The sequence below is a fragment of the Thalia democratica genome, unplaced genomic scaffold, assembly GCF_965202585.1.
Source record: "Thalia democratica unplaced genomic scaffold, ktThaDemo2.hap1.1 HAP1_SCAFFOLD_1369, whole genome shotgun sequence".
In the NCBI taxonomy this organism is placed as follows: domain Eukaryota; kingdom Metazoa; phylum Chordata; class Thaliacea; order Salpida; family Salpidae; genus Thalia; species Thalia democratica.
This window is the reverse complement of record NW_028140241.1, coordinates 7,501-17,500: the sequence shown is the minus strand read 5'-3', so window position 1 is coordinate 17,500 and position 10,000 is coordinate 7,501. Positions and strand designations below refer to the sequence as shown.

General features: G+C 33.1%; 5 non-coding genes across 5 annotated transcripts in view; all 5 read left to right on the top strand.

Annotated features, from left to right (window-relative positions):
• Positions 1-64: 64 nt before the first annotated feature.
• LOC145848388 (5S ribosomal RNA) lies at positions 65-183 on the top strand. Its single transcript, XR_014371931.1, has one exon. It is a non-coding gene; the product is annotated as a 5S ribosomal RNA (ribosomal RNA).
• Positions 184-3,038: 2,855 nt separating this feature from the next.
• Positions 3,039-3,157, top strand: LOC145848375 (5S ribosomal RNA). Its single transcript, XR_014371919.1, has one exon. It is a non-coding gene; the product is annotated as a 5S ribosomal RNA (ribosomal RNA).
• A 3,842-nt stretch (positions 3,158-6,999) lies between these two features.
• Positions 7,000-8,807, top strand: LOC145848381 (small subunit ribosomal RNA). Its single transcript, XR_014371925.1, has one exon. It is a non-coding gene; the product is annotated as a small subunit ribosomal RNA (ribosomal RNA).
• A 182-nt stretch (positions 8,808-8,989) lies between these two features.
• LOC145848389 (5.8S ribosomal RNA) lies at positions 8,990-9,142 on the top strand. The gene has a single exon (XR_014371932.1). It is a non-coding gene; the product is annotated as a 5.8S ribosomal RNA (ribosomal RNA).
• Positions 9,143-9,364: 222 nt separating this feature from the next.
• Positions 9,365-10,000, top strand: part of LOC145848383 (large subunit ribosomal RNA) — a 3,631-nt gene continuing 2,995 nt past the window's right edge. Inside the window, exon 1 of the ribosomal RNA XR_014371927.1 lies at positions 9,365-10,000. This exon is cut by the window's right edge and continues 2,995 nt beyond it. This is a non-coding gene — a ribosomal RNA (large subunit ribosomal RNA).

Genomic DNA, 10,000 nt, shown 5'->3' with positions numbered 1-10,000 from the left:
CAAGTGCAAATAGGTTTTTTAAACAAACCGAAGGGTTTATAAAGGCTTGTAAACGCTTTCAAACGCCTACGACCATACCACACTGAGCACACCCCATCTCGTCCGATCTGGGAAGTTAAGCAGTGTCGGGCGTGGTTAGTACTTAGATGGGTGACCGCTTGGGAATACCACGTGCCGTAGGCTTTTGCTTTTTGAATTCATCTTTTTTGTACTATTTTTCTTTCTGACCTATTTATACTTATTACTCGTTTATTTACATTTCTTTAACGCTTAAAAGAAAAGTAAATTCTAGTTATTAGCAAATAAAAACGTAAGCCAATCAGATAACGTTATTTGCTGTTTAAACCAATTAGAGCGCTAAAAAAGTGGTTTGACCAGTTTGAGATATCGAAAAAATAATGGCACCATCTTGTAGAGTACAATTTTCTGAGTTAAAATTAATACAATTAGTCTTTTATACTAAAACTTAAAAGTTTTTTTGTCCAAAAACAAATAAAAGCGTGGCTACTTGAAAAATCAAACGAAAATAAATTTTGCACTTTTGTATTGTGAGTCATAATAAGTTATTTACTGTTACCAACAGATACTAGCAAAAGCTTTTTAAAGTTTTGTATTAACTTAATGTATTTGTAATTACTTTTACTTAATAGAAACTATTGAATTACGTTTACTTAGTTTACTTTTGTATGTGTATTAAATATATAGCAATTTTGCTTGAACTTAAATAAAGATTATTAAACTATTAAAAGAAAACTATCAAAGTTTACTAACTCAAAAGCTAAATCTTAGTTATATTGTTATAAACATTTATGTTGTAATTTACTAATAACTAAATGAGTTTATTTCAAACAAAAAGAATTAAATAATGTTATGTTATGTCAAGCCTACTATATGAGGTATATAGGTATATAAGGTATACAAGCTTATGTTTGAAAGTTATAATAATTAAAATAAAAATAAATATTTAGTTGGTAAAATTTGTATTTAATATGCTTTGAAATTAGAGTTAGTATAGATGTTTTTTTTTAAATATAATAAATATAAGTATTTAGTTACTAATAATAAACTAAAATACCAATTTTGTAGTTATTACAAAAAAAAAAACTTATCTTACTTAAAGTTCACTGTAATTGAAACATTATACAAAAGCTTTATAATTATAAGCTTTGAATAATTCTATTTGAATAAATAATAGATTCATAACTATATTCATGTTTGCATATTTAAATTATAAAAAGTTAGTGTTTTGTGTATTGACTTTATGATTATTTTATTTTAGTAACTGTTAGTTTTATACTTTAATAAAAGAAATATGGTTAACAAGTAAGTTAAAAATGAAAGAAGCATAAAAAAACACACTAATTAACTGCTTATTCAATAGTTTGATTATTTAATTATTTTTCTGTTATATAGTTTAATCGTATTGTATAAAAAATACAGAGGTTTAAAGTAAGTTTGAATAAAAATAAAACAAAACATATAATATAAGCATTAGTTAAAATACATAGTTTTTTTTTCTAAAAAAATTTAATTCTTTAATAATAAGTAGTAATTTAAATAAAAAATAATACAAGTAAAGTTATACAATATATATACTATAGTTTGTCAAACTAGGCAAACACTACTAGGCAAAAAACAAACTAGGCAAAAAACCTACAAAGTAGGCCACCACTACAATCCTATGTTCCAACTGGAAATTCAATGAGATCGTTACTGTACTTGTGATGAACGTTGATAATCCCCAAGATTGTAAGTCGAAGGCCTTACCCAACCTAACCAGCGCACTGGTTTTCTTACAACTGAATTAATCAACATTTATTATTGAATATAATCATTATTGATAGATAGAGGAATGTTGACAATCAACAACAGATTGTAGGTCAAAGGCATTACTCGACCCAAGTACCCACAACCTAGATTGAACAACATTTATTAGATAGATTTGTTTAATGATAGATAGAGGAATATTGTCAATCCACAACAGATTGTAAGTCAAAGGCATTACTCGACCCAAGTACCCACAACCTAGATTGAACAACATTTGTTAGATAGATTAGTTAGATAGATAAATAGTACAGTATAATCTCAAAGAATTTGAAGCCCGAACATTGAACGATAGTGGTGTTTCGTGACGACTAGCGGGATTCGATCTTACAACCTTCTGCTTATGAGTCAGCTGATAAGACCACTGACCCACCGCGCCACGACAAAGATAAAGAAATATTTTGCTATATAAATAGGTTGATTTTTATAATTTTGTTATACAGTGTCAATTACAGTGAACTTCAAGTAAGATATACAACAGTATATATATTTCCGAGTCTGACTTTGAGTACTTTTTATATATTATTAACAAGATTTTTTAGGAGTAATATCTGTTTAGTTCTTTAATATATCTTTAAAATAATAATATTTTTTAAGGTGTTTAAAACTTTTAGAAGCTGTATGTAATGTCTTTTAGTTTAATAGTTCTTTTAAATTAGTAAAAAAAATAAACATGGTTGAGTTATCAAATTAAACAAAATAGAACGTCAAGTATTTAATTACTAAAATTAATTTAATTAAAAAAAAATCTCAGGTAATCTAAAATGTCAGGAATTATTTAAAAATAAATATAAATTTAAAACTTATTATATTGAAAAGATTGATGAATAATACTCTTGAATGTATGCAATGTTTGTATTTGTAATGCAATAACATAAATGGATAGATCAATGACAAATTGTAAACATATTGTATTATTTTATTTTACGATTTTATTTTATTTATTTAATAATTCAATAAACTTTACTTCTACTTTTCCTGGTCTTAGGTAATTTATAGATAACAATTATTTAAACAAACACTTTTGTACAGTTACAATACAGTTTTAGTACAGTTTGGGAGTAACTGTTGATTAAAAAAACAAAAAAAAAGTTAATTCAGGTTAAAATTTTATAAGGAATAATTTTAAAATATCAAATTGATTGTAAATCAAGTGCAAATAGGTTTTTTAAATAAACCGAAGGGTTTATAAAGGCTTGTAAACGCCTTCAAACGCCTACGACCATACCACACTGAGTACACCCCATCTCGTCCGATCTGGGAAGTTAAGCAGTGTCGGGCGTGGTTAGTACTTAGATGGGTGACCGCTTGGGAATACCACGTGCCGTAGGCCTTTGCTTTTTGAATTCATCTTTTTTGTACTATTTTTCTTTCTGACCTATTTATACTTATTACTCGTTTATTTACATTTCTTTAACGCTTAAAAGAAAAGAAAATTCTAGTTATTAGCAAACAAAAACCTTAGCCAATCAGATAACGTTATTTGCTGTTTGCTTATTTGCTGTTTAAACCAATTAGAGCGCTAAAAAAGTGGTTTGACCAGTTTGAGATATCGAAAAAATAATGGCACCATCTTGTAGAGTACAATTTTCTGAGTTAAAATTAATACAACTAGTCTTTTATACTAAAACTTTAAAGTCTTTTTGTCCAAAAACAAATAAAAGCGTGGCTACTTGAAAAATCAAACGAAAATAAATTTTGCACTTTTGTATTGTGAGTCATAATAAGTTATTTACTGTTACCAACAGATACTAGCAAAAGCTTTTTAAAGTTTTGTATTAACTTAATGTATTTGTACTTAGTTTAAATTAATAGAGTTTATTTGGTTTACTTTATTATGTGTATTGAATGTGCTAGTATCTAAAAATAAATACAACTAAAACAAAACAAACAAGGAGAGTACTTGAATAGAACCAACACAATTTACAGACCAGTTGTGTACTAAATTTAAAGAAATTCTGAATAGTGAATATGCAATTATTATTATAAGTTCAAAGTTCACTTTAATTTAAATTAATGTATTTTGTAAATTGGTTTTATTTAATACGATAGTAGTGAATTACTTTATTTAATTTACTTTAGTATGTGTTGTATAACTTTATTTAAACCAGAAGCAAAACGGGATTATACTTTCAATAAACTACACAATTTACAGACCAGTTGTGTACTAAATAAAAAGCTATTGTGAATGGTGAATATGCAATTATTATTATAAGTTTATAAGTTCACAGTTTACAAAAGCTTTAGAATTTAGTTACTATTTTGTTCATATTTGCATATCTAATTTATGAAAAGTTAGTGTTATGTGTATTGGCTTTTTAATTTCTTTATTTGTAGAACTGTTAGTTTTATATTCTAAAGAAACATTTTTAAATAAATATGTTTAACAAGTAACTTAAAAATGGAAGAAATATATTGTATATATTGAACTATTTATATTTATTCTAGCTATTTGCTTAGTGTATTTATTAATGTGATTATTTTATTTTGTTGTTTGTCTTATAGTTTAATCGTATTGTGTTGAAATATATATATAACAAATACAGAGGTTTAAAGTAAGTTTAAATGAAAATAAAATAAGACATATAGTTGAAATATAAGTTTAAAAAAATAGTTTTTTTTTTTTTTTTTTTCTTTGTTTGTTTGATTGTTTGTTTATTATATAATCGCGACGTGTCATTTTATTACTTTTAAGCATACTAAATATAATAATAGGTATAGTTATAGGAAAAATTCAATTAGTTTCTAATGTAATAAAAAAGTTTATTTCCACAAATAAATAAATACCTGAAATATCAAATGAAAAATAAATTTCGCACTCCTGTATTGTGAGTCATAATAGGTTATTTACTGTTACCAACAGATACTAGCGAAGGCTTTTTAAAGTTCTATGTTAATTCAATGTATTTGTACTTAGTTTTATTAAAATGACAGTATTGATGGTTACGTTTATTAAGTATGTTTATTTAACGTTATGTAACTCAAGTAAAACCAGAAGCAAATAAGGAGACTACTTTCAATAAACTACACAATTTACATACCAATTGTATACTAAACTTAAAGCTATTCTATTTTATTCTTGATAGTTATTTTAAAGTTATTAAATTATACAAATGTATTTTGTAAAGTAGTTTTATAAAGTTACTATAGTTTATTTAACTTACTATAGTATGTGTTATATAATTTTAATTAAACCAGAAGCAAAAAGGGAGACTACTTTAAATAAACTACACCATTTATTGTTATATATAACTCTAATAAAACCAGAAGCAAAAAGGGAGACTACTTTAAATGAACTACACAAATTAAAAATATATTATTATTTATAAATCAATCGTGTTGTGTTTCAAAATACATTTTTCAAATAATGTTTTACAAGTATTTATCAGTTATTTAGTTTTCTTTTTATAGTTTAGCCGTATTGTTTTATTTATTTGTTATTATTTTTATTTAATTGTTTGCTTATTATATTTATCGCCATGTGCTTAAAAAATAAAACAACTATAAAGGTTAAAAAAGTAAGTTTAAATAAAAATAAAATGAAACATACAAAATAAGCTTATGATTTTTTATTATTATTATTATTATTATTATTTTTATTTTATTGTTTGTTTATTATATCTATCGCCATGTGCTTAAAAAATAAAACAACTATAAAGGTTAAAAAAGTAAGTTTAAATAAAAATAAAATGAAACATACAAAATAAGCTTATGATTTTTTATTATTATTATTATTATTATTATTATTTTTATTTCATTGTTTGTTTATTATATCTATCGCGATGTGCTTAAAAAATAAAACAACTATAAAGGTTTAAAAAGTAAGTTTAAATAAAGATAAAATGAAACATATAAAATAAGCTTATGTTTGATTTTTTTATTTTACTTTTATTAAATTGTTTGCTTATTATATTTATCGCGATGTGCTTAAAAGAATAGAACAAATACAAAGGTTTAAATTGTAAGTTTTAAATAAAATAAAATGAAACATACAAAATAAGCTTATGATTTTTTATTATTATTATTATTATTATTATTATTATTTTTATTTCATTGTTTGTTTATTATATCTATCGCGATGTGCTTAAAAAATAAAACAACTATAAAGGTTTAAAAAGTAAGTTTAAATAAAGATAAAATGTAACATATAAAATAAGCTTATGTTTGATTTTTTTATTTTATTTTCATTTAATTGTTTGTTTATTATATTTATCGCAATCTGCTTAAAAAAATAAAACGAGTATTAAGGTTTGAAAAGTAAGTTTAAATAAAAATAAAATAAAAATATAAAATAAGCTTATGTTTTTTTTTTTTTTTTTTTTATTATTATTATTTTTATTCAATTTTTTGTTTATTATATTTATCGCAATGTGCTTAAAACGATAAAACAAATATAAAGATTTAAAAAGTACGCTTAAATAAAAAATAATACAAATAAAGTTTATTTATAATAAATATATATATATTTAAAACATTAAAAAAAGTAGTTTATACATATTTTTTTTTATTTATTTCTTTTAAACATATTAAATAAAGTATAAAAAAGTATTAAAACATTTAAACGTAGCATAAATAAGCTTAAAACATTAAAATAATCGAAAAGAAACAAAGAAATTGAAAAAAATCGGAAAAAATCGGCAAAAAAAGTTCAACAGCAACATTTGAGCATCATACACGTATGCATTACTTTACACTAGTGAGAGAGACGTGTTTGTGCGTTCGGTCGACTTGACGAGAAAGCGGGCTTAAAGCATTACTGTTTAGCACCCGAGGCGCGGCTATTGCAGCGGCGGCGAACGTGCTATGTAAACGCATTGGAGCAGCGTATGAAAAACTACAAGCGTCCAGCGGCGGTAGGCTTATAGCTTTGCGAAGTCGTCGAGACGAGTAGCCGACGCAGGCAGGCACGGCTCGAGGCGGGTAACTGCAGCAGACAGATGGCGTGTTGCTGCTGACGAGTTAACCGGCAGAAGGCAAACGGTTGGTCGGGAGAAAGAACAGTCAGTTGTATAGCTGCATGCTGCAGTCGACGCGGGCTGGCGCTTTAAACAGCAAAAGGCCGGCGCCGACTTTCAGTAACGTTCGCAAGGCTTTTAAGCCGAGTGATAGAAAAGGTCTGTATTTATACAGTAAAAACGCTCAGTCGAGCAACGGGTTTAAACGCCCTCGGATAGTTATCTGGTTGATCCTGCCAGTAGTCATATGCTTGTCTCAAAGATTAAGCCATGCAAGTGTAAGTACGAGCTCACGTACAGTGAAACTGCGAATGGCTCATTAAATCAGTTATGGTTCATTTGATTGTACGCTTTTACATGGATAACTGTGGCAATTCTAGAGCTAATACATGCGTAAAGCGCCGAACTGACGTGAGGCGCGCATTTATCAGACCAAAACTAACCGGCTTTCGGGTCGTTACAATGGTGACTCTGGATAAGCTTGCGGATCGCACGGCCTAGTGCTGGCGACATCTCATTAAAGCAACTGCCCTATCAACTATCGTCGGTACGGTATCGGCCTACCGAGGTTGTAACGGGTGACGGAGAATCAGGGTTCGATTCCGGAGAGGGAGCCTGAGAAACGGCTACCACATCCAAGGAAGGCAGCAGGCGCGCAAATTACCCATTCCCGGCTCGGGGAGGTAGTGACGAAAAATAACAATGCAGACCTCGTACGAGGTCCTGCAATTGGAATGAGTACACTTTAAACTTTTTAACGAGTATCCATTGGAGGGCAAGTCTGGTGCCAGCAGCCGCGGTAATTCCAGCTCCAAAAGTGTATATTTAAGTTGTTGCGGTTGAAAAGCTCGTAGTTGGATATAGGGACGGCGAGGTTGGTCGGTCGAAAGGCTAGCACTGGCCTTGTTGTTCTTGTTGGTCGGTGCCTTCGCGGTGCTCTTAACTGAGTGTTGCGGTGGTCCGGCAAGTTTACCTTGAAAAAATTAGAGTGTTCAAAGCAGGCTTTACGCTTGTATAATGTTGCATGGAATAATGGAATAGGACCTCGGTTCTATTTTGTTGGTTTTCGGAGCACGAGGTAATGATTAATAGGAACGGACGGGGGCATCCGTACTGTGCCGTTAGAGGTGAAATTCTTGGATCGGCGCAAGACGAACGACTGCGAAAGCATTTGCCAAGAATGTTTTCTTTAATCAAGAGCGAAAGTCAGAGGTTCGAAGACGATCAGATACCGTCCTAGTTCTGACCTTAAACGATGCCGACTAGCGATCGGGCAGTGTCGAACTTAAGAACTGTCCGGCAGCTTCCGGGAAACCAAAGTCTTTGGGTTCCGGGGGAAGTATGGTTGCAAAGCTGAAACTTAAAGGAATTGACGGAAGGGCACCACCAGGAGTGGAGCCTGCGGCTTAATTTGACTCAACACGGGAAATCTCACCCGGCCCGGACACAGCGAGGATTGACAGATTGAGAGCTCTTTCTTGATTCTGTGGGTGGTGGTGCATGGCCGTTCTTAGTTGGTGGAGCGATTTGTCTGGTTAATTCCGATAACGAACGAGACTCTTACTTGCTAAATAGCTGCTCGACCCATTGGGTCGGAGACAACTTCTTAGAGGGACTAGTGGCGTTTAGCCACACGAGATTGAGCAATAACAGGTCTGTGATGCCCTTAGATGTTCGGGGCCGCACGCGCGCTACACTGACCGGATCATCGTGTGTTCCCTAGGCCGAAAGGTCCGGGTAATCCGTTGAACCCCGGTCGTGCTAGGGATAGGGACTTGCAATTGTTTCCCTTGAACGAGGAATTCCCAGTAAGCGCGAGTCATTAGCTTGCGTTGATTACGTCCCTGCCCTTTGTACACACCGCCCGTCGCTACTACCGATTGAATGGTTTAGTGAGGTCCTCCGATTGAGCCTGGTACGTGCGGCAACGCACTCGCCGGTGTTCGAAAAGACGATCGAACTTGATCATTTAGAGGAAGTAAAAGTCGTAACAAGGTTTCCGTAGGTGAACCTGCGGAAGGATCATTAACGAATCGAAATTTGATTTCAAGCGACGTCTCTTCTTCGAAGGGACCGAGCCCTGTAACTGTTATAGTTCGGTCGCGTTGCTTTCTGACAGCGGGAGTAATAATTCAGCACGCAAGTGCTGGCGCGGCCGCTTCTTTTTGAACACGATTTTTTGGTTGCATTGAGATTGATTAACACGAGAGATCTCTTAGCGGTGGATCACTCGGCTCGAGCGTCGATGAAGGACGGAGCTAGCTCCGAGAAGTAATGTGAATTGCAGGACACATTGAGCATCGATATTCTGAACGCGTATTGCGGCCTCGGGTAATCCTGGGGCCACGTCCGTCTCAGGGTCTTTAACACACCGATCCTTTCATTAGTTTGAAAGTGCCTGCGACTCGTTTCTTAATTAAGGAGCGTGTCGTCAAAGACAGCTGGTCTGGCGATTTCACAGCTGAAGCGTGAGCAGCCTGCTGGCCTCGGGTGAGGTAGCAACGACGGTAGGTGCTCGAGAATAAGTTAAGTGACTTCAAAAGGCCGACGTACAAAGCGCATGTACTTTTGTAGTACATCACTTTTGACCTGAGATCGGGCGGGACGACCCGCTGAACTTAAGCATATCACTAAGCGGAGGAAAAGAAACTAACAAGGATTCCCCTAGTAACGGCGAGTGAAGCGGGATAAGCCCAGCGCTAAATCCGAGCCTTTTTGGAGGGCGAGGAAATGTAGCGTATGGAATTCAGCATGCGGCGAACCAACGACTGCCCACGTTCTTCTGATCGAGGCCTTTTCCCAGAGCGGGTGTTAGGCCCTTGGCGGCGGTCGTAATTCGTCCTAGCGGTTTTCCCGGAGTCGGGTTGTTTGGAAATGCAGCCCTAAGCGGGTGGTAAACTCCATCTAAGGCTAAATACTGGCTCGAGACCGATAGCGAACAAGTACCGTGAGGGAAAGTTGAAAAGCACTTTGAAGAGAGAGTTAAAGAGTACGTGAAACCGCTTGGAGGCAAACGGAGGCGCCCATCGAGTCGCCGGACGTTTTCAGGCGCTGCGAGAGCTGTCCTACTGTTTGAGTGATCTTCGGAGACTCTTACGGTTGCGCTGGCGTCGCGGCGCTGCACTAGCGTTCGGCGAGGGCCGCGACCGGTTGCTGGGCTGACTTTGGTCGTTCGCAAGGTAGCTCTTCTTCGGAAGAGTGTTATAGGCGTTCGATTAGCT